Genomic DNA, 24769 nt, shown 5'->3' with positions numbered 1-24769 from the left:
CCTTATTCAGAAAAGGTAGTAGGGATAGTCCAGGTAATTACAGACCAGTGAGCCTGACATCTGTGGTGGGTAAGCTGTTAGAAAGGATTCTAAGAGACAGGATCTATGAGCATTTAGAGAAACATGGACTAATTAGGGATAGCCAGCATGGCTTTGTGAAGGGAAGATCTTGCCTCACTAGCCTGATAGGGTTCTTTGATGAGGTGACCAGGAAGATTGATGAGGGTAGTGCAGTAGATGTGGTCTACATGGATTTTAGTAAGGCGTTTGATAAGGTTCCGCATGGTAGGTTTCTTCAGAAGGTCAGAGGCCAAGGGATCCAGGGAGGCTTGGCCGTGTGGATTCAGAATTGGCTTGCCTGTAGAAAGCAGAAGGTTGTGGTGGAGGGAGTGCATTCGGACTGGAGGGCTGTGACTAGTGGTGTCCCACAAGGATCGGTTCTGGGACCTCTACTTTTTGTGATATTTATTAATGACTTAGATGAGGGGGTGGAAGGGTGGGTCAGCAAGTTTGCAGATGACACAAAGGTCGGTGGTGTCGTGGATAGTGTGGAGGACTGTTGAAGCTTACAAAGGGATATTGATAGGATGCAGAGCTGGGCTGAGCAGTGGCAGATGGAGTTCAATCCAGAGAAGTGTGAGGTGGTACACTTTGGAAGGACAAATCCAAGGTGCAGTATAAGGTTAATGGCAGGATTCTGGGCAGTGTGGAGGAGCAGAGGGATCTGGGGGGTTCATATCCACGGATCACTGAAAGTTGCCACGCAGGTGGATAGAGTAGTTAAGAAAGCTTATGTGGTGTTAGCTTTCATAAATCGTGGGATTGAGTTTAAGAGCCACAAAGTAATGATGCAGCTTTACAAAACTCTGGTTAGGCCACACTTAGATACTGTGTCCAGTTATGGTCACCTCATTATCGGAAAGATGTGGAGGCATTGGAAAGGGTGCAGAGGAGATTTACCAGGATGCTGCCTGGATTAGAGGGTATGGATCATGAGGAGGGACTAAAGGAGCTAGGGCTTTACTCATTGGAGAGAAGGAGGATGAGGGGAGACATGATAGAGGTATACAAAATATTAAGAGGAATAGATAGAGTGGACAGCCAGCGCCTCTTTCCCAGGGCACCAATGCTCAATACAAGAGGTCATGGCTTTAAGGTATTGGGTGGGAAGTTCAAGAGAGATGTCAGGGGGAGGTTTTTCACCCAGAGAGTAGCTGGTGCATGGAATGCGCTGCCTGGGGTGGTGGTGGAGGCTGATACATTGGTCAAGTTTAAGAGATTGTTAGATAAATATATGGAGGAATTTAAAATAGAGGGATATGTGGGAGGAAGGGGTTAGATAGTCTTAGGCGTGGTTTGAAGGTCGGCACAACATGGTGGGCCAAAGAGCCTGTATTGTGCTGTATTGTTCTATGGTTCTATGGTTCTAAAAGATTCACATGGATGTTACCAGAAATGGAGGGCTTGGGTTATAAGGAGAGACTGGATAGGTTGGGACTTTTCTCATAGGAGCATAGGAGGCTAAAGCAATATGTAAAATTATGAAGATCATGGGTAAGGTAAATGGTCACAGTCTTTATCCCAGGGTAGAGGAGTCCAAACCTAGGGGGCGCCGGTTTAAGGTGAAAAGGGAAAGACTTAAAGGAGACGTGAGGGGCAACTTTTTCACACAAAGGTGGTGAGTATATGGAATGAGCTGCCGGAGGACATGGTAGAGCTGGGTACAATTACAACATTTAAAGTACATTTAATCAGATACTTGGATTGGAAAGATTTAGAGAGATAAGGGCTAAAGGCAGACAAATGGGACTTGGTCAGTTAGGCAACTTGGTTGGCATGGACGAGTTGGACCGAAGGGCCTGTTTCCATGCTGTATGACTCTAAACAACTTAATTAAAGATTGTTTGCTGTAGTGATTTGTCATGTGACAGGGAAGATTTCTCACGTAACTGGAAGTTGTTTGAAAGAAAAAGATTTTATCATTGGCAGAGAGTTTTTTTTTGCATTTGAGGAATGTCAGGATCAAAATTGAGATGATAAGCCTAATTTGCTGTTAGGGCTTTAGAACAGCAGAAAGATATAGGAGCACCTTTTTGGTTTTTTCTTAACTATTTGATTCCTGGATCAATTGAATAGACTGTGTCTCAAACTACATTCGTGGCTGAATGGTGTCAGGGGCCATTGTAGACTCATACACTTACTGTTGCTAGGAACAGCAGAATGCAACTCAGTACTCTGTTTACATAAATTTTAAATTTTTTTTAAATTTTATTTACAGCGTGGTAACAGGCCCTTCCGGCCCAATGAGTCTGCACCGCCCATTTTAAACCCATATTAACCTACCCGTATGTCTTTGGAATGTGGGAGGAAACCGGAGTACCAGGAGGAAACCCACGCAGACACTGGAGAACGTACAAACTCCTTACAGACAGTGACGGGAATTGAACCCCAATCGCTGGTGCTGTAATAGTGTCGCGCTAACCACTATGCTACCATACTTGAATAGTGCAAACTATTTGTTCTTGTTGCTCGTTGTGAAATAAAACAATTTTCTTGAACATATTAATTGGATCAGAACCATATGGTAATAAACCAGTGTTTGGGACACATCAAACTTCTGCTCAGTTGTAAAGTACTTTTGAATCATAATAGACAACAAATAAAACAATTTTTACATCATTATGATAATTACAAAATTTAATGCCATACATTTAGTAAAATTATGGTTGTGTTTTTGTTCTTTTCATAATATTTTCTTTTATCCTCTAATGTAAGTTCTAGTCCCTAGTTTGCTTTCTGTGAATGTTTTGAAATATTAGTCCAGGCTTGAGTTTTTCAACAATCCCAATAAACGGAATCCTTTCTGCCTCTTTATGTTACAGTTTTACTTTGAAATAACTTCTTAAATAAAGTGTTTCCTTTGCTTAAGAATATACATGGTAACAAACATCTTTTATGATACTGAAGAGTGCCTGAAGCACCAGTCACCACACAACAGTAGAATCAGAGCTATATCAATATAAAGTAAGCATTCAATTTTGTCCACAGTTGGGTAGGTAAGAACGTTTGGAACCAGATATCCCTTGTTATCTCTATGAATGAAACAGAACAACAGAATTTAATTAGTGGCGTCAGTCACCTCTCTTAGTAGCTACAGTATACCAGAATTTCTTTGCGATCACTAGACCATACTCAAATAGTCTGCATACAATTTTACACACGAGATAAGGTAAGTTTTTACTAGCTATTAGCTCTTTCTCTCTTTTATGTGCAAATTTCATCTTAAAAATTCCTTAGGCAAGATTTTTATCTTGCTTTTACTATTTGCTTTAAGTAGAATTTACAAAGCTTAAGTGGATATTTCAGTTAGTACTTGATTTCATTGGTACTCTTGTGCATGACAACCTTGGCACTTAACTGGAATGATATGAAAAGTCACGTACAGCCCTGGAGGTTTAAAAAAATAGTCACATCTTATCACCCCCCCACCATAACAACCGCTATCAGTAAAGGCCAAAGGGGCAAAATATCACAATACGACTGATAGAGAGGGCTGGATTTTGAAATATACGTGACAGCAGAATGAGAAGAATAACAGAAAACACTACACTTGGCTGAGTCCAACATATTGCTGAAATGTTTTAAAATGTAGCGTTCACATATTGTGGATTAAGTGCCTGGCCAAACTACAATGCAATAACTGCCCTTTCCTACAAAAAAGGAAGATGAAGTGTCCTTATTTGTTGCATACTTAAAACTGCAATTCCCTTGTGCATTCTTAGGCAATGGAAACTAAGAGGCAACCATTTAGAGTGTGACTGTAGTAACATGTTGCCCAAAACGTACAATGTTTCAGATGCAGAGAAATTATTAAATGCTGGTGTCCAGAAAAATTTGGGTGTCTTCATACATGAATTAAAATGCTCATATGGCAAGCTAAGGCAAACAGTATGTGGTCCTTACTAAGAGAGGGTTAGTGTATGGGAATCAGGAAATCTTGCTGCAATTCTACAGAGATTTGTTGAAACCAGACTTGGAATACAGTGCACAGTTTTGGTTTCCTTACCTCAAAAAGAATTATTTACCTTGGAGGCAGTGCAAAAAACTTTTACTCAGTTGATTCCTGGGGTGAGAAGGTTGTTTTTTGAGTCAAATAGGTCTTTATTCTTTCATTTTATACATTTCAATGAGATCACCTGTCTTAAGAAATAAGAGGTCATCTCATTGAAATATCTAGGTGAAGATGGACTTTGACAGGGTAGTCGATGAATAGTTTCACTGGAGAGTTTAGAACTTAGAGTTATAGAGTCACAGAGTAATACAGCATGGAAATAGGCCCTTCGGCCCAACTGGTCCATGCTGACCACAGCGTCCTTCCTGCTTGTCCCAGTTGCCCTCACTCGGCCCATTACTCTCCAAGCCCCTCCCCTCCATGTACCTATTGGTGACCCAGGTTCACTTCCAGCCGCTGTCTGTAGGAGTTTGTATGTTCTCCCCGTGTCTGTGCGGGTTTCCTCCCACATTCCAAAGACATATGGGTTAGGAAGTTGTGGGCATGCTATGTTGGTGCCAGAAGCGTGGCGACACTTATGGGCTGCCCCCCAGAACATTCTATGAAAAAGATGCATTTCACTGTGTGTTTCAATGTACATGTGACTAACAAAGATATCTTATCTTGTCTTAAATATTGCAATTGTACACACCTAGGCCACTTCCTCCGGCAGCCCATTCCAGGTACTCACTACCCTCTGTGTAAAGAACTTACTTCTGAGGTCTCTTTTAAATCTCTCCCTTCTTATCTTGTATCTGTGCCCTCTAGATAATGACTCCCCAACCCTGGGGAAAAGATCATATCTGTCTACCTTATCCTTACCCCTCATGATTTTATAAACTTCTATGAGGTCACCCCTCATTCTCCTACACTCCAAGGAATAAAGATCCATAGTGGCCAACCTCTCCCTATCACTCAGGCCCTCCAATCTGGGCAGCATCCTTGGAAATCTCTTCTACACCTTCTCCATCTTGACAATGTCTTTCCTATAACAGGGTGACCAAAACTGGACACAATACTCCAAGTGCAGCCTCACTAATGACTTATATAACTGCAACATAATATCCCTCCTCCTAAACCCAATGCCCTGACTGATAAAGGCCGGCATAGTAAATGCCTTCTTCATCACCTTGTCTACTTGCGTGATTGCTTTCAGCAAACTGTGCACTTGTACTCCCAGGTCCCTCTGTTCCACAACACTTGTCAGTGTCCTGTCATTCACTGTACAAGTCCTACCCTGGTTTTACTGTCCAAAATACATTACCTCACACTTATCTAAGTTGAAATCCAATTGCTTTTCCTCAGCCCATCTCCCCAACTGATCAAAATCTCTTTGCAATTCACTGTAACCTGCTTCACTATCAACAAGACCCTCTAATTTAGTATCATCAGCAAACTTGCTAATCATGCCATGTACATTCATATTGAAATCATTTACATAAATAATGAATAATAGAGGTCCCAACACTGACCCCTGGGGCACCCCACTAGGCACAGGCCTCCAGTTGGAGAATCAACCTTCAGCCATCACCCTCTGCTTCCTATCATTGAGCCAATTCTGAATCCACCTCCCTAGCTCCCCTTGAATTCCATGCGACCTAACCTTCCAGTTCAGCCAACTTGGGGGCATAATCTCGAAATAAGAGGATCAGTTATTTAGGATATGGATCAGGAAGAATATGAGAAATTAGAGGATTGTGATTGTTTGGAATTCCCTTCCTCAGTAGGCTTTGTCATCTCAGTAGCTAGATATCCACAAGACTTGGTTATTTTTAACAGCGTAAGGACATGAGGATTGGGTAAAAAAGTGGAGCTTGGGGTGGAAGATCAGCTGTGATCTGGCCTTGCAGTGGAGCTGATTCAAGGGGCTGTTCCTATTTCTTGAGTCTTTTAAATGCTGGAAATCTGAATATAAACAGAACCCCATGTAGACCAGATCAAGCAGGATCTAATTGCCCTGAACAAATTGCTCTTTTTCAAAACTGCTATTTTTCTGTTGAAGATGTTCCACCTATTTTCAGACTAATTGAACCCATTTCAGAAATTTCTCATAAAGTGAATCAACCCTATGAACTGAATTCCCTTCCACCCTTTTTCACATACTAGCCCCAACATATTTTCCAGTCTCGGCTAGCTTGGACTTGCCCATCCAGCTCCTGTATGAATTCCTGCTACTGAGATGCAGTTTGCCTTTATCAGCCAAAAACTTTAGTGGTGCTCCAGTGGAAACGTTAGTCAAGCTTTCAAAAATATTCCAAGCGACTAAGAATGACAACAGGATCATGAGAAGTGCAATAAAGTCTTTTCCTGAAGGTCAAAGCTGTGTAAATCACTTGATTTCTCAGAAGGGAGAGCAAGCTATTACATTCATGTCTCCCTCAGTGTGGTTATTTAATCATCAAATTTTGGATCTTGCTGCTCCTTTCCTTTTACAGCCCCCAAAAATGGTGGAAACTAAGGCAATTTGCCAGAAACCAATGACCTTTCACTGCCACCACCTCCTTGTAATAGGCAGAAAAGAAGTGGGCAATACTGGACTCACCAGGGCCTGGGGAAGGAAATCTTCCCAGCCAATGTGATAGAAAGCAGTGGCAAGCGGCAGCCCTAATCTTTCAACAACCACAAAAAATGCTGGAGGAACTCAGCAGCTCCAGCACTTTCCTCTAGCACTTCTTGTATGTGTTGCTCCAGATTCCAGCATCTGCGGAATCTCTTGTGTCTCTTAATCTTTCAACGTTCTCTGCCAACATCCCATTTGACTTAGGACAAGGCTGCAGAAGAGAGTTCCCTCATGATCAGAACCCAAATGCCCCGCCTTACATTAAAATGATACCCGGCTACCAGTAATAGAAATTCTCTCTTTGCTACTTTTTTATATATTCATGTGGAGATATTTTGCCATCTCCCATTAAAATACTGCAATATTTCATTCTAACTTCTACAGCTCTGTTAAAAAATTAGTATTATGAATTATGAGGTAATATTGGACCATTTTCTCAGTGAGTGACATGAAAACAATGAGGAACTGGTTTTGCAGATAAATGTGATGTATTTCATACAAAGAATGCATAATCCAGCAGAAAACAATTACTTAATGAAGTGGAGATAAAATGCAAAAAAATGATCCAGAAATCCAAGCTGTTGCAACAGCACTTGTCAGAAGTACATTAAGCAAATGATATATCGGCTTATACTAAAAGGTCAATATTGAGGAAACTTGTGGGAAAATACAGCCACGTTATTACTCATTGCTTGGCACCATTTAGAATACTTAGAATCTGGTTGCTGTGCCACCAACAGCTATCAGGATACAAAAAAGAGCAAGCAGGATTGATGGACAGCAGAGATTGGAATATGAAGAAAAAACTTAGTAAATACTTCATGCCTTCACTGGAACTTGAACAGATTGATAGCTGTTTTATCATATTCTAAAAATAACAAGATAACGTAGATCATGACAAGTTGCCTCACATTATCCAGAAACAGTACAATCAAAGAATATTGACTTTTCTTGAAGTGTGATAGGAAGAATAGTAGGATGAATTTGAAAAAAATCTCCAGGAGCATCTGATCAGAATTTGCTGTCAGAATAATGACCCTGTTAATGGTATTCACTGTTACTTATGGATAAATGGTTCACTAACTTATCGCTCACTCTCTAGGCCTACCAAGAAGCTAACAGAGTTGTTGAAAGGAACAACTCGAGTTCAATGAACAAGCCAGGAGCAGCATTGTCACTTAGAAAAAGGGGGATAATGTGACAAAGCTCCAAAATGATGCATGCTGAATACATGCAAACCCGCAGAAACAACATATAGGAACAGAGCTAAGACATCCCAGAACCAGTGAATCTAATCAAAGCTCTTCAGTCACATCCAGATGTGAATAACTGAAGCAACATCAAGTGGATGATCTGTCTTGGCCTCCTCCTAAAGTCCTTCGTATCACGGCAGTAACATTCCACGAATTCCAAGTATCAGGAAACAGCTGAGCGGATTTGAGGTGAAATCATGGACACATAGATGGAAGAGAACAGAAGGAGGCTGTTTGGCCATCTTGTCCATGCTAACTGTCCACCAGAGCAACTCTCTATTTCCACCCCTTCTCCACAGCCTTGCAAATTTTATCCACCATATATTCATCCAACTCCCCCTTGGAAGGCACAATGGAACCTGCCCCCAGCACATTCATCAGTAGTGCATTCCAGATTTCAACCATGTGCTGTATTAAATTTTTTATCTTATGTCACTATTAATTCTCTTCCCTTAAACTCATCCATGTGACCTCCAGTCCTTGACACCTCTTCCCGCACCAAAAGGAACACCTTCCCAAAATCCACTCTGTTCAGACCCCTCACCATTTGAAAAGCTTCTATCAAATCTGCCCTCAACCATTTTTTTTCCCAAAGAAAACAGCTCCAGTCTTTGTAAACTATTCTTGTAAATGTTGTCCCACAGCCTAGGAACCATTCTCATAAATCATTTCTGGACCCTTTCCAATGCCTTCACAACCTTCCTATATGTTATCATGGATTCAGTTGAACGTGGAGACTGGTAAAATGGAGGGTCAGGAAAACAAAACTGGATTAATGTTTTAGGGTAAAGAATTGGACCATGTTGTCCTGGGAGTGACCATTATTGGATATCTAGTAATTAAAATCTCCAATGATTAAAATTATGAGACTCTTCACATAATGGTTTAATGCTGGAGAGGTTAAATGGTAATATTTGATATTTATCATATAATAATAATTAAAAAAAGGGTACTTAGGCTTGAAATGCAAACATTTTGGTAGTTTTAGTTCGTACCTATCATGTTAATGCATCAGTCTTATGCAATTCAATACTTCTTTAATGTTCAAGAAATGCAAATTGTCTCAAGCTTCCTTCAATGTAAAGGTAGTGGAGTTCCTGTGTGTCTCTTCCTTGTTCTTCTAGTTGGAAACTGCTGCAGGTTTGCGAGGGTACTGTCAAAGAAGTGTTGGCAAACTGCTACTGTACACACCCCAAATATTTTATGTGGGTGGTGGAGGGAGTAATTGCTTAAAACAGAGGAAGTGATGACAATCAAGTAGCTGCTTCATTCTGAAGGGTATCAAGGTTCTTGAGTATTATTGAAGATAAAAACATCAGAAGTAAGTGCAGGAAACTACCATACAGCCCCTCAGACCTGTTCCTCTTGCCCTCAGCTCCATTTCCATGCTTGGACCCCCTATCTGATGATTTTCTTAAAGTCTAAAAGTTTGTCCATCTTCACTTTACATATACTTAATGACTCAGTGCTCAGGGGTAGAAAATTCCAAAAATTTATAGCCCTCTGAAAGAAAAAGAAATTCCTCTTCACCTCAGAGTCAATAGTGAACCTTTGTCATGTGATTGTGTCCCAAGTTCTAGATTCCACCAGCACAGGAACTATCCTGTCAGTATCCCAGGATCAAATAAGTTTCAGTTTCAATGTTCTTCTAATTCTCATTTTTCCAAGCTCCACATACAGTAGGCCCAGTCTGATTAGCCATTCCTCTGAAAATAACTCCTTCATGTCTGGAATCAAGTTAGTGAATCTTCTTTGTGCTGCATCTAAGGAAAGAATATCCCTCCTTAAATAAGGAAATCAGAACTGCATGCAGTACTTCATGTGTGAATCTACAAAGCCCTGCACAGTTGTAGCAAAATTGCCCTCCATCTCCCTTGTGATTCAGGGCAATGTCCCATCTGTTTTTCCAGTAACTGGCTGTCCTGCATGCCAATTTTCTGTTATGCAAATATACCAAGATCTTTCTGAACACCAGCATCCAACAGTCTCACACTATTTACTATACTTCCTAACAAAAAGGATAAACTTGTATTTCTCCACCTTGTACTCCATCTTTCATATCTTTGCCTGCTCATTTATATTGTCAATATCCTTTTGTAAATTATCTGTGTCCTCCTCATATATTTGCATTCTATCTTTGTAGCAACAAATTTTAATGCAATATACTCAATTTGTCTAATCTATTGACATAAATTACAAATAACTAAGACTTCAGACTGATCCAAATGGCTCCCCACAGATAATGATTTTGCATTTTGTCATTTAATCAATCCTGTGTCCATTTTAATACATTACCCTCAATACCACGAGCCTTTATCTTGAGCTGTCCCCTTCTATAGCAACTTATTAATTACATTTTGCAAATCAAGTTAACTACATCTACTGGCTGAAAAACACAATGATGCTGGAGGAACCCAGCAAGCTAGGCAGCATCCGTGGAGAAAAGCAGGCGGTCAATGTTTTGGGTCAGGACCCTTCTTCAGGACTGAAGATAGGAAAAGGGGAAGCCCAATATATAGGAGGGAAAAGCAGGGCAGTGATAGGTGGACAAAAGAGGGGAGGGGTGGTGGGCACAAGGTGATGACAGGTAGATACAGGTAAGAAATAGTGATAGGCAGGTGTGGGGGATGAGGGAAGAGCAGATCCACTGGGGGATGGGTCAAAGGTCAGGAAGAAAAAAAGGGGGTAGAAAAAAGAGAGACAGGCTAGGAAAGGGAAGAAAAGAAGAGACATAGTTGGGGGTGGGTGTGTGTGGGGATTACTTAAAGTGGGAGAATTCAATGTTCATGCCGTTAGGCTGCAAGGTTCCAAGACGGAAATGAGGTGCTGTTCCTCCAAAGCCTATCTCTCTTTTTTGTACTCCCCCCCCACCTTTGTCCCTCTCCTGACCTTTGACCCATCCACCAGTGGATTGCTCTTTTCCTATCTTCAGTCCTGAAGAAGGTTTCTGGCCTGAAACATTGACCGCCTGCTTTTCTCCACGCATGCTGCCTGGCCTCCTGAGTTCCTCCAGCATCGTTGTGTTTCTCATCCAGATTCCAGCATCTGCAGTCTTTTGTTTCTCTACATCTACTGGTTCCCTGCTGTCCAACATTTTGTTGACATCCTCCAAGAATGCTACGAAATTTGTCAAATGCAATATTCCTTTCATCAAAACATGCTGAAGATTCAGTCATCTTGACAAGTGGCGAGTACTCCATCATATTCCTGACCTGTGTCTGGTAAATGGTGTGGAATCTTTGAAAATATCAAAGTTGAGTCCCTCACTCCGGAATTCCAGGTCTCACACATGTTCTTGCAGCTGATCCATTTCAGATTCCAACCATAGGATGCCATCAGTCTATCAATGTGGGAAATTAGTGTTGAAATGAGGTTGGAGACACAAGACGCTGCAGATGCTGTAATCTGGAGTTCTATCTGGCATAAGTATCTATAAGTACCCTCATTATAGGGAGATTATACTGTATTGACCTACACTTCAAGAACTAGTTTACTTCACTACTTTAGTCTCTACAGAAAGGATAATCTGTCAATAATCACTATTTCGAGCGATGGGTCCCTCCTCCTCAGCAAGGAGAAGATACTTCCAGCTAACAAAGCAGTTTAAACATAGTTTATTTTATTTTAAGTGAGACATGTTTAATTCTAATAAGTAATTTTTAACAACGACTTGTAATTTACAAAGGATTTCCAAACACAAGTACAATTCTTACAAGCTAAAATGTTATACCAACAAACTGCAGAGGAACAAGTCATCGGTCGCATAAACCAAAGGCTGAGGAATGAATTCTAGGTCTTCTTTCTGTAACCCCTTCTCTCTGTCATTCCTCCCGACCCTGCTTTCTAACATCTATACTGCTTTTTCACTGAGTTGACATCATTGGCATGTGATTTTTCAACCACATGTTCAGGCCAGGTGACTGGAGTATTTAATTTAGTAAATGTAAATCCCGTTGTTCTCTTGTTTATGTTGCTGTTTTTGCAAAAGGGATTTTAGCTTAAAGAGCAACTATTTCTTGACCTTTGGACAGGTCATGCTGCTGTGCTAAAAAGCTGAGGTTAGCAATATGCCTTTTTGGGCCCTGGGAAGTGAATATCCATCAAATATCCAACACCCTTCGCCTCCACAAATGCTTCCTGACTGTGTTATTATATAGTTATAATAAATAACTACAGTTCCCAGTAGGCAATGCAAGGGGTCACGTGGGAACAGGAAGTGGCTGCAAAAAGAGAGGGAAAGCAAGCTGTCTGTTGTTGGTTAATAAAATGTTCAGATGTTAAACCCACGTGAAGTTTGTCACTTGATGAAGAACAAACATAACAGTTTCCTCCCACATCACAAAGATGTACAGGTTAGTAGGTTAGTTGGCCACTGTAATTTTCCCTGAGTATGTAGATGTGGGGTAGAATTGATAGAAATTTAGGGAGAACTGGTTATAAGGAAAATTACTGGGGTAATGAGATTGCCCTGTGAGCCAGCATAGGCTCATTGAGAGAGAAGGACATCATTCTCCATTGTAAGGAAATATAGAAAAAAGGGTATGGATGTGATGTGTAAGGATGAGTCATGTTCAGAAATGCAACTTATGATATGATATCTGTGATGGGGTCATGTGTGTCCTAGGATGTCATCCCTATGACATGTTGTAATTCGAAGAATCTTGTCAGCCTGTAATGTCTGGGCTGTGCTTGGGTGGATGAGATGCTGTGATGGGGTCAGGACTATTGGTATTGGTTTATTATTGTCACATGTACTGAGGTACAGTGAAAAACTTGTCATGCATACCGTTTGTACAGATCAATTCATTACACAGTGCAGATACATTGAGGTAGTACAGAGTGCACTTAGGTAGTACAGGGTAAAAACAATAACAAGAGTACAGAGTAAAATGTCACAGCTACGGAGATGGTGTAGTGCAGGTAAACAATAAGGTGCAAGGTCACAACAAGGCAGATTATGAGGTCAAGAGTCCATCCTATCGTATAAGGGAACTGTTCAATAGTCTTATCACAGTAGGATAGAAGCTGTCCTTGAGCCTGGTGGTACGTGCCCTCAGGCTCCTGTACCTTCTGCCTGATGGAAGAGGAAAGAAGAGAGAATGACCCGGTGGGTGGGGTCTTTGATTATGCTGGCTGCTTCACCAAGGTAGTGAGAGGTATAGACAGAGTCCATGGATCTATGGCATATGAACTGCTCACTAATGTGTTGCTTGTATCCTGCCATCTCTGTTGATACAGGGTCGGTGACCAGCTATCCATGGAAAAATCGCATCTGTCATGCGCTGCATCTGTTACCATAGAACCATAGAACAATACAGCACAATACAGGCCCTTTGACCCACCATGTTGTGCCGACCTTCAAACCACACCTAAGACTATCTAACCCCTTCCTCCCACATATCCCTCTATCTTAAATTCCTCCATATGCTTATCTAACAATCTCTTGAACTTGTCCAATGTATCAGGCTCCATCACCACCCCAGGCAGCGCATTCCATGCACCAGCCACTCTCTTAGTGAAAAACCTCCCTCTGACATCACCCTTGAACTTCCCACACAATACCTTAAAGCCATGTCCTCCTGTATTGAGCATTGGTGCCCTGGGAAAGAGGCGCTGGCTGTCCACTCTATCTACTCCTCTTAATATTTTGTATACCTCTATCATGTCTCCCTTCATCCTCCATCTCTCCAATGAGTAAAGCACTAGCTCCTTTAGCCTCTCCTCATAACCCATACTCTCCAATCCAGGCAGCATCCTGGTAAATCTCCTCTGCACTCTTTCCAACGCCTCCACATCCTTCCCATAATGAGGCGACCAGAACTGGACACAGTACTCTAAGTGTGGCCTAACCAGAGTTTTGTAAAGCTGCATCATCACTTCGTGGCTCTTAAACTCGATCCCCGACTTATGAAAGCTAACATTCCATAAGCTTTCTTAACTACCCTATCTACCTGTGAGGCAACTTTCAGTGATCCATGGATATGAACCCCCAGATCCCTCTGCTCCTTCACACTGCCCAGAATCCTGCCATTTACCTTGTACTCCACCTTGGAGTTTGTCCTTCCAAAGTGTACCACCTCACACTTCTCCGGATTGAAATCCATTTGCCATTTCTCAGCCCAGCTCTGCATCCTATCAATGTACCTCTGCAAGCTTCGACAGCCCTCCACACTATCCACAACACCACCAATCTTTGTGTCATCTGCAAACTTGCTAACCCAGCCTTCCACCCCCTCATCCAAGTCATTAATAAATATCACAAAAAGTCGAGGACCCAGAACCAATCCCTGTGGGACACCACTAGTCACAGTCCTCCAATCCGAATGCACTCCCTCCACTACAACCCTCTGCTTTCTACAGGCAAGCCAATTCTGAATCCACATGGCCAAACCTCCCTGGATCCCTTGGCCTCCGACCTTCTGAAGAAGCCTACCATGCGGAACCTTGTCAAACGCCTTACTAAAATCCATGTAGACCACATTCACTGCACTACCCTCAAAGAACCCTATCAGGCTTGTGAGGCAAGATCTTCCCTTCACAAAGCCATGCTGGCTGTCCTTAATCAGTCCATGATTCTCTAAATGCTCATCAATCCTATCGCTTAGAATCCTTTCTAACAGCTTACCCACCACAGACGTAAGGCTCACAGGTCTGTAATTCCCTGGACTATCCCTACTACCTTTTTTGAATAAGGGGACAACATTCGCCACCCTCCAATCCTCCAGTACTATCCCCGTGGACAACGAGGACTCAAAGATCCTAGCCAATGGTTCAGCAATCTCCTCCCTCGCCTCTCAAAGCAGCCTGGGGAATATTCCGTCAGGCCCCGGGGACTTATCTGTCCTAATATTTTCTAACAACTGCAACACATCCTCTCTCTTAATATCTACATACTCTGGAACATTACCCTCACCTACACTGTCCTCAGCATCATTAAGACCCCTCTCCTTGGTGAATACTGAAGAGAAGTATTTATTGAGAACTTCACCCACTTCCACAGTTTCCAGGCACATCCTCCCACCTTTGTCTTTAATCAGACCTACCTTTACCCCAGCCATCCTCCTGCTCTTTATGTACGAGAAAAAAGCCTTGGGATTCTCCTTAACCCTACTCGCCAGAGCCTCTTCTTGTCCCCTTCTCGTTTTTCACAGCCCTTTCTTAAGTTCCTTCCTTGCTACTCTATATTCCTCACGAGCCCTGTCCGATCCTTGCTGCTTATGTATGCTGCCTTCTTCTTCTAAACTAGTTGTTCCACCTCTCTCCTCATCCACGGTTCCTTCACCCTACCATTCCTTGTCTGCCTCACCGGGACAAATTTATCCCTAACATCCTGCAAAAGATCCCTGAACATCGACCACATCTCTATAGTACATTTCCCTTCAAAAATGTCTTCCCAATTTACACTCCCAAGTTCTCGCCTTTTCGCCTCATGATTCACCTTTCCCCAATTAAATATCTTCCCATCCTCTTTGCTCCTATCCCTGTCCATAACAATTCTAAAGGTTATGGAGCAATGGTCACTGTCCCCCAAATGCTCACCCACCGCTAGATCTGTCACCTGTCCCTGTTCATTACCTAAAACTAGATCTAATATGGCATTCCCTCTAGTCGGCCTGTCAACATACTGTGACAGGAATCCATCCTGGACACACTTAACAAACTGCAAAACGTCTAAACCCTTGTCACTAAGTAGGTGCCAATCAATATTTGGAAAGTTGAAGTCTCCCATTATAATAACCCTGTTATTTTTGCATCTTTCCAAAAACTGCCTCCCAATTTGCTCTTCAGTATCCCTACTGCTACCGGGGGGCCTATAGAATACTCCCAGGAAGGTAACTGCCCCTTGCTTGTTCCTAACTTCCACCCATATTGACTCTAGAGAGGATCCTTCTACATTATCCACCCTTTCTGCGGCTGTAATAGTGTCCCTGACCAGTGTCGCCACTCCTCCTCCTCTTCTCCCCACCTCCCTATCCCTTTTAAAACACTGAAATCCAGGAATATTCAATATCCATTCCTGCCCTGATGTCAGCCATGTCTCTGTGATAGCCACAATATCATAGTCCCATGTACTTATTCAAGCTCTCAGTTCATCTCCCTTATTCCTGATGCTTCTCGCATTTAAGTAAATGCACTTTAGCCCATCCACCTTACTACTTTTATAGCCTGTACTCTGCTTCTCCTTCCTCAAAGCCTCTCTACCTGTCAGATCTGACTTTTCCCCATCCCCTTCTTCCTCTGACCTACTCCTCTGGTTCCCTTCCCCCTCACAATCCAGCTTAAACCCTCCTGAACCACCCTAGCAAACCTGCCTGCAAGGATATTGGCCCCTCCTCAGGTTCGGGTGTAACCCGTCCTCTCTGTACAGGTCCCATCTTCCCCAGAAGAGATCCCAATGATCCAAAAATCTAAAACCCTCCCTCCTGCACCAACTTCTCAGCCACGCATTTAGTTGCCACCTCCTCCTATTCCTACCTTCACTATCGCGTGGCACTGGCAGCAATCCCGAGATCGCCACCCTCGAGGTCCTGTTCTTCAGCTTTCTGCCTAGCTCGCTAAACTCACTTTTCAGGACCTCATCCCTCTTCCCACCTATGTCATTGGTACCAACATGAACTATGACTTCTGGCTGTTCTCCCTCCCGCTCTAGAATCCTGTGGACCCGATCATTGACATCCCGGACCCTGGCACCTGGGAGGCAACATACCATCCGGGATTCATGCTCACTTCCACAGAACCTCCTATCTGTTTCCCTGACTATCAAGTCCCCTATCACTCCTGCCTTCCTCTTCTCCTCCCTTCCCTTCTGAGCAGCAGGACTGGTCCCAGTGCCATAGACCTGGCTACTGCTGCTAGGCCCCGGCAGGTCATCTCCCTCAACAGCTTCCAAAGCAGAAAATCTGTTACTGAGGGGAACAGCCTCCTGAGTCCTCTGCTCTATCTGCCTGTTTGTTTTCTTTTTCCTTTTCCCTTCCCTGACAGTCACCATTCTATCTACTTCCTGGACTCTGGTAGTACCTGCTCTAAGGGGGGTGGCCGTCTCCTTATGTACAGTATCTACAAAACTCTCCCTCTCCCTGATGCTTTGCAGTGTTTGAAGCTGCAACTCCAGCTCATCGATTGTGAGCCGAAGTTCCTCCAGCCTCAAGCACTTACTGCAGATGTGGCCATTGTGGACCACAGCAAGGTCCACGGGCTCCCACATCAAGCAGTTGCAGCACACCACCACGTCCTCCATCTGAACTAATTCTTTTCTCCCCCTAGTTTTTCTACTTAAAAATTTATGACTGATAACAGGTAAACCTTACCTTTACCTACCTACCAGCTACTCACCTGCCTTGCCCCTTTACGCCTAAGCCCCTTAAGCCAAAGCCCGACCACTCTGCTCCCTCTCACTCTGCTGTCCACTCTGACTCTGCCTGCTGGATATGGCGTTTTGCTTTTTAAACTGCCCACGCCTTACCTGCCGACGTCACGCGCCTGCGCAGTCCAGCCCCCACTATTCCCGATTAAAAACTTATAAAACAACTTAAAAAAGAACCTTGTAAAATCTAGCCCTAATAATAAAAACCCTATTAAAAAAAAGAAAAAACTTATCTGCTCCGAAGTCCCAACGTCTTCCGAAGTGAAACCCACAAAGCCTTCGAAGCTTTTTTCTACCCGCTTTTTAAACTGCCAGCACCTTACCTGCCGACGTCATGCGCCTGCGCTGTCCAGCCCCCACTATTCCCGATTAAAAACTTATGAAACAACTTAAAAAAGAACCTTATAAAATCTAATCTTCATAATAAAAACCCTATTTAAAAAAAAAAGAAAAAACTTACCTGCTCCGAAGTCCTGATGTCTTCCGAAGTGAAACCCATGAAGCCTCAATGTTACATTGAACATAGAACAGTACAGCACAGGAACAGGCCCTTCAGCCCACTATGTTGTTCCAAACCAATTAAACTAGTAATCAAATGCCTAACTAAACTAATCCCTTCTGCCTACACAGTGTCCATATCCCTCCATTCTCTGCACATTCACCTGCCTATCTAAGTGTCTCATAAATGTCTCAATCGTATTTGCCTCCACCAGCACCCCAGGCAGCACATCCCAAGCACTCACCACTCCCTGTGTAAAAAAAAAACTTGCCCCACACATCTCCTTTGAACTTCCTCCCTTTCACCTTAAATACATGCCTTCTAGTATTAGACATTTCAACCCTGGGAAAAACATACCAGCTGTCTATCTATACCTCTCATAATCTTTTAAACTTCTATCAGGTCTCCCCTCAGCTTCTGCCGCTCCAGAGAAAACAAACCAAGTTTGTTCAACCTCTCCTTATAGCACATGCCCTCTAATCCAGGCAGCATCTTGATAAACCTCTTCTGCACTCTCTCCAAAGCATCTGCATCCTTCCTATAATGGGGTGACCAGAACTGAATGCAATACTCCAGATGAAGCTGAGCCAGAGTTTTATAAAGCTGCAACGTAACTTCCCGACTCTTGAACTTAATTCCTCGACTAATAAAGGCAAGCATGCCATACGCTGCCTTTATCACCCTATCGACCTGTGTAGCCACTTTCAAGGAGCTATGGACTTGAATCCCATGATCCCTCTGTACGTCAACTCTGTTAAGGGTCTTGCCATTAACAGTGTACTGCCTCTTTATATTTGACTGTCTGTGGAGGAGCTATGTCAGTGGTTTGCTTTCCAGGTTTCTGTCTTTGATGCACAACAATCACTGACTTTGTGGGCCTGTGACAGCATGGGGCGCCAAGATATGCTGTGTGTGATGTGCTGTCTATGTAGGAGTCTCTGAGTTGTGTAGCGTGATGTGTACCATGTTTGTGAGGTGTTGTCTGGGAAGAGCTTTGTTCTATTGGTAAGAGTCTCCAAGAGCTCCATTCCTGACAAGGTTTACCCCAGCTTTCTGTCTGTGAAATATTCACTGCTTGAATGCAGTGAGAAGGGGCACATGTGCCCACCTTGAGTTATCCTGTCTCTGTGCTGTGGGGGGAAGTTGCTTCCATTTTTATCAATCATCTTTGCTGGGAGGCAACTCCGTCAGTCCCATTTTACTCTCTCAGCTATCTTCCTGCCCAGTCTACCCACTGGAGTCTTCCTGCTTCCAATCCTATTCACATCTCTGACCCAATGGACTCCGAATCTGAACGAACAGGTGCATGCCTTTCATTGCTATCCCCTCCATTCAACCAAGAGAAGAAGGGGAGCATTTAGAAGCTCTCGTGCAGAAAGTCTCATTTTGAGATGCAATGGGGACAGAGAAATTGAGAAAAAGGGAAAGCATTTCTACAGTAGGCAAGGTGAGAGTAGGTGTGGTCAAGGTAGCTGCAGGAGGCCATGGGTTTTTAGGAGATCTCAGTGGCAAGTCTGTCTCCTGAGATGGATACAGAGAGATCCAGAAAAGGTCAAAGATGGTGGTGAATTTAAGGGCAGGGTGGAAGTTGTTGGTGAGGGTGAAGAAATTGATGTTCTGCATGAGTGCAGGGAGCAGCACCAATGCAGTCATTGACGTAGTGGAGAAAGAGCTGGGGGGGTGGGTGGGTGGGTGGAGGTGCCAGAAAGTGCTTGAAACAGGGACTGTTCCACCTAGCCAACAAAATCCTAGCATAGCTAAGGCTAAATGCCCATGGCTACCCCTTTGATCTGTAGAGGGAATCAAAAGGGATGTTGCTGAGGGTAAGGACAAGTTATGCCAAGTGGATGAGAGTGTTAGTAGAGGGGAACTGGTTGGGTCTTCATTCCAGAAAGAAATGGAGAACACTAAGGTCTTCCTGATGGAGGGATGGACGTCTATAGGGACTGGGCATTCATGGTAAAGATGAACCGGTTGGGACCAGGAAAATGGAAGTTGTCAAAATGGTGAAGGGTATGAGAGATACCCTGGATATCAGTGAGAAGTGACTGGACAAGGAGCAACAGGAAGAAGTCCAGGTATGAATATTAATTGCAGAAGAAAAATCTAAATGGGTTAGATGGCCAAGAGGAATTTGTCAGTACAGAAATGTTAGTCACTAAAAGCAACAACACAGGTTAATAATTCCGTAAAAACAAGGCAAATAGCGTGCCAGGGTTTGAACCCTGGTCAGATCATATGGAATACTTTGTACTGCTCTGGTTACCAACTACAAAGGGTGCGGAGTGCTGTGAGGGTGGAAAAGGATCAAAGGATACTATCTATATCAATCAGAAAAAGATGAACAGAAAACACATTTTTATTTCTCTTTAAAGGGGTAATGTTAGAGGTCACTTAATCGGGTCTTGGAAATTACTTGCATTGAGTGAACAGAGACAGATATGGGGTTTTGGGTAAGAACAAAACTGATGATTTAACTGATGCTTATCTCTCAATCGTCTTACCTTGGTCATGATCACTTTTGTGTTTACAAGAGTAGGCTGTTGCATTTTCCATATTGCAACAACTCTCTAAAGTAATTCAAACGCTTTGAGAAAGCCTTAAGCAACACAAAATATGTCAGTTAAGTGATATGTTCTTTCCTTTTAAACCATATCAATTTTCAAAGAACTTTGATCTAATCAAATTCAATTATATCAAGACACAAGACATTACAGCCTGTAATCTGGAGCAAAAATCAAATGCTAGGAGGAACTCAGCAGACTGACCAGCATTGTGGAGGCAAAGGGACAGTCAATGTTTGGGTCGGGACCCTTCATCAGGGCTACACCAATTCCTGATGCAAGGTCTTGACCCAAAACATTGACTATCCCTCTGCCTCCACAGATGGTCATCAATCTGTTGATTTCCTCCAGCATTGTTTTTCACTCTCAATCAAATCAATTCAAATTAAGCTGAATTAGATCATACTGCATTATATCTACTCAAATCAAATCATGTTAAATCAATCAAATCAATTCTACATGTAGTCCAGATCAAATCAATCAACTTATCTTAAATCTCAAATCCAGGGCAGCAATCCCTCTTTGCCAGAAATGCCAACACAAGCCTGTGCTGCAAAGAGCCAGATAAATAGCAGAGAAGAGAGCCCAGGACCCTGCAATGAAGGAACCTGGGAACAAGAGGGTTATGGGACTCCTCAACCGAGAAGGCAGAGAGACACCAGAATTCAGAGCAGCTGAAGTCCCACCAGATGGTTGGAGAAACTTGGAAATTTTCGGGAATGAAAATGAGCACTTCTCCTGAGATTATGTTTATCAGTTCCATCCTGAGGAAACAGCCTCTTGATTCTACCCTATTAAATTCTTGCAAACCTTTGCATGGCTGAATGAGATCACTTCTCATTTCTCTTAAGTCCAGTGAGAAAAGATAATCTTAAATTAACACTAGGACATAAGAAATGGGTGCAGAAGAAGTTCAATCAGCCCCTGAAGCCTGCTCCACCATTCAATGAGATGATAGCTGATCTTTTACCTTAAACATTATCCCCGTATCACTTGATTCCTTTAATATCTATAAACCTAGTGATCCTTGCTCCTAAATCAATCAGGACGGAGCTTCTGCAGCTCTATGTGGTAGAAAATTCCAAAGATTCCTAAACGTTTGAATGAGTCACTGAATCTCCACAATCAATATCCTTGGGGTTACATTGGACCAGAAACTGAACTGGAGTAGCCATATACACAAAGAGCAGGTCAGAGGCTAGGAATCCTACCCCTCCTAACTCCCCAAAGCCTGTCTACCATATACAAGGCTCAAGTCAGGAGAATGATGGAAAACTCTTCACTTGCCTGGATGAGTGCAGCTTCAACAACACTCAAGAAGCTCGACACCACAGAGGATATAGCAGCTCTCTTAAAAGGCACCCCATCCACGACTGTTCACTCATTCCACCACTGATGCACAGCAGCAGCAGTTTGCACCATCTACAGGATGCATTGCAATAACCCACCAAGACTCCATAGATAGCACCTTCCAAGCCCACAAGCTCTACCAGCTAGAAGGATAAGGACAGCAATAGGTTTGGGGTGAGAGGGGAGAGATTTAATAGGAACCTGAGGGAAAACTTTTTCACACAGACGTAAATGGAAAGAGCTGAATGAGGAAGTGGCTGAGGCAGGTACATTAACAACATATAAAAAAACACTTGGATAGGTACATGGATCAGAAAGTTTGAAGGGATATAGGCCAAAGGCGGGCAAATGGGATGAGCTTAGATGGGTGTCTTAGTCAGCATGGACAAGTTGGGCCAAATGGCCTGTTTCCATGCTGCATTGACTCTAAAAGCATGGAAACTCCACCATTTCGAAGCTGCCCTCCAAGCCACACGTCATCTGGAATTGGAAATATATCGCTGTTCCTTCACCATTGTTCAGTCAAAATCCTGAAATTCTTCCCCTAACAGCATTGTGGGTATACCATCGCCTTCTCAAAAGCAATTAAGGTGGGCAATTAAATGCAATTAAAAGCAATTAATTGCTGGCTCAGACTGCGAAGCCCACATCCTCATTTCAGTCCGAAATAAACTACCCTTTGTTTTATCTCCTCAGCCAAAGAAGACGTCTTCCTTCCATCCACTTCGTTGAGCATAATTTGTCTATTTCGGTTTGGTCACCACTCATACTTCTAATCTCGAGAGAGAAAAGTCCTAATTCTCTCCACAAATGACAGATCCACCATCCCATGAACCGGTCTGGTGAATCTTCACAGTCCTCCCTTTACAACAGGTATATCCTTTCTTAAATAAAACAGAAAATACAGGAAATCGTCACCAGGTCAGGCAGTGTATGTGGAGAGTGAAGCAGAGTTAGCCATTCAGCTTGGTTGCCTTTTACTAGAAAGGTGTAACGTTAGAGTTATGCCGATTTGAATTTGCAGGGAAAGTACGGGGAGAGACAAAAGGAGAACCAAACAGAGGGGGTGGCACAATGGTGCAGCTGGTAGCTCAGGTGCCTCACAGCTCCAGCAACCTGGGTTCGATCCTTACCTCCGGTACTGTCTGTATGGAGTCTGCATGTTCTACCTGTGACCACATGAGTTTTCTCCCAAGATGTTCATTCTGGTAGGTTAATTGGTCATAGTTAATTGTCCTATGTGCAGGTGAGTGGTAGAATCTGGCAGTGTTGATGGAAAGTGGAGAGAATAAAATAGGATTTGTCTAGGATTACTGTAAATGGGTGTTGATTGGTACAGGAACTGATGGGCTGAAGGGCCTGTTTCTCTGCTGTATCTCTCTTTGACTCTGTGATTACCTGCAAAAGGTAGAAGAGATTAAATTTCAAAAAGGGATGATAATACAGGTGAGGGAGTGATAATGAGATGTGAGCAAAATCAAAAGGCCTTTCTGGGGGATGTGTACATGAGAAAATCAGAAACATTGTCTGAAACTGTCAGAAGAAGAAACTTTAATTGCTGGAAATAAAACAGGCAGAACCATTGATTACATGAGCAGTTCATCTCACCATTGAGTCTGGAAGGTCACAATATACCGAGCTGGAAGCTAAACTGCTGTTTCTCGAGCTTACAGTGAGCTTCACTGGTAATGTAGAAGGCCACAGTAAAGGAAGAGGTCAGAGTGGGACTGCAACCAAGAAGTGACAGAAAATTGGGAGGTTGGGGCCATACTCTAGGGCTACAGGCTAGTGTTCTGCAAACCGTGTTTGGATTTCCAATGTAGAGGCCACGTCATAGGCATGGAATACAAAACTACAAGTTCAATTAAATACTTGACTCCTGTAGATAAAGTGTTGGGCCCCTAAGCAGGTGAGGGGAGGGGTTAAGATGCAAAAGGGCAGGTGCTGCATTTCCTATGGTTGAATGGAAAATGCCATGGGAGGGAGATTGGACGTTGGTGGAGGAGTGAATCACTGCATCCCTTTGCTTTTGGAATATTGACAGGACAGGGGAAGGGAAGGTGTGTTTTGAAATGATATCACTCTGGAGATGTTAGAAGTTTATGGAGGTTGATCTGGTGAATATGAAGGCTGTGGGGTAGAAGATGAGATCACAAAGAACCTTGCACTTGACTGGCTGCGAGGGGAAGAGATGAGAGCAGAAACACAGGAGTAAACACAATTGAGAACTCTGTCAACTATGGTGGAGAAGAAGACCCTAATGAAGAAACAATCATTGGTGTGGAAGATGGCATTCACAGAACAGTAAATAGGAGACAGAAAAAATGAGAGACTGGACTGACATCATTCTAGTGTGAGGAAGTTAGTGAAGGTAGCTGTGGGAGTTGGTGAGCTTGTTGTGAATATTGGTCACTAACTCAAGCTTTGAAATGGAGATGGAGAGGTCAAGGAAAGGGAGGAAAGAGTCAGAGATGGATGATGCAAAGGTGAAAGAACAGAAATTGACAGAAAACTTGGGTAACATTTTTTTAATTCAATTTTGTCAGCCAATCGTATTTGATCTCTCTTCATAGGGTAACCTCCCCCACAACAAGGCAAAGGTTGCCACCTAAAAAGTTTGTTGCTGAGTATACATGTTGTGAGTTAAGTATTTATTTCTTTAATTTTCCCTCTCTTATTGGGATGAAAGGGTGTTTAGTTATTATTGAGGCTTTAGAACCTGTGGCCTAACTTGTCTCTTTCCACTCAAAGCCTAAGCTCACCACAGTGGTGAGATCTAGATAGATGATCAACATTGATTACGTTGAATGGTGGAGTAGGATCAAAGGGCTGAATGGACAACTCGTGCTCCTATTTTCTATGTTTCTATGTCTGACTCCAATATCCTAACACGTCTAATTGTTGGATGGACTGTGTAATTATCCTGGAAGTTTCTGGTATCACAGCTGATACAAAAGAAGCATAGAGAAGATGACTCTACCAATGCTCAGACCCTTGGATTTACTATGAGGTCCAGGTATCATCAACACCAGATTTAGATTTAGCCTGTGATTTCTATAGCCTACCTCCAAGATAAATATTGCTCTGAATTTAATTGGGGGAGGGGCAATTATGATGCTATTAGGCAG

This window comes from Pristis pectinata, chromosome 2, assembly GCF_009764475.1.
Source record: "Pristis pectinata isolate sPriPec2 chromosome 2, sPriPec2.1.pri, whole genome shotgun sequence".
Taxonomy (NCBI): Eukaryota; Metazoa; Chordata; class Chondrichthyes; order Rhinopristiformes; family Pristidae; genus Pristis; species Pristis pectinata.
This window is presented reverse-complemented; position numbering follows the sequence as displayed.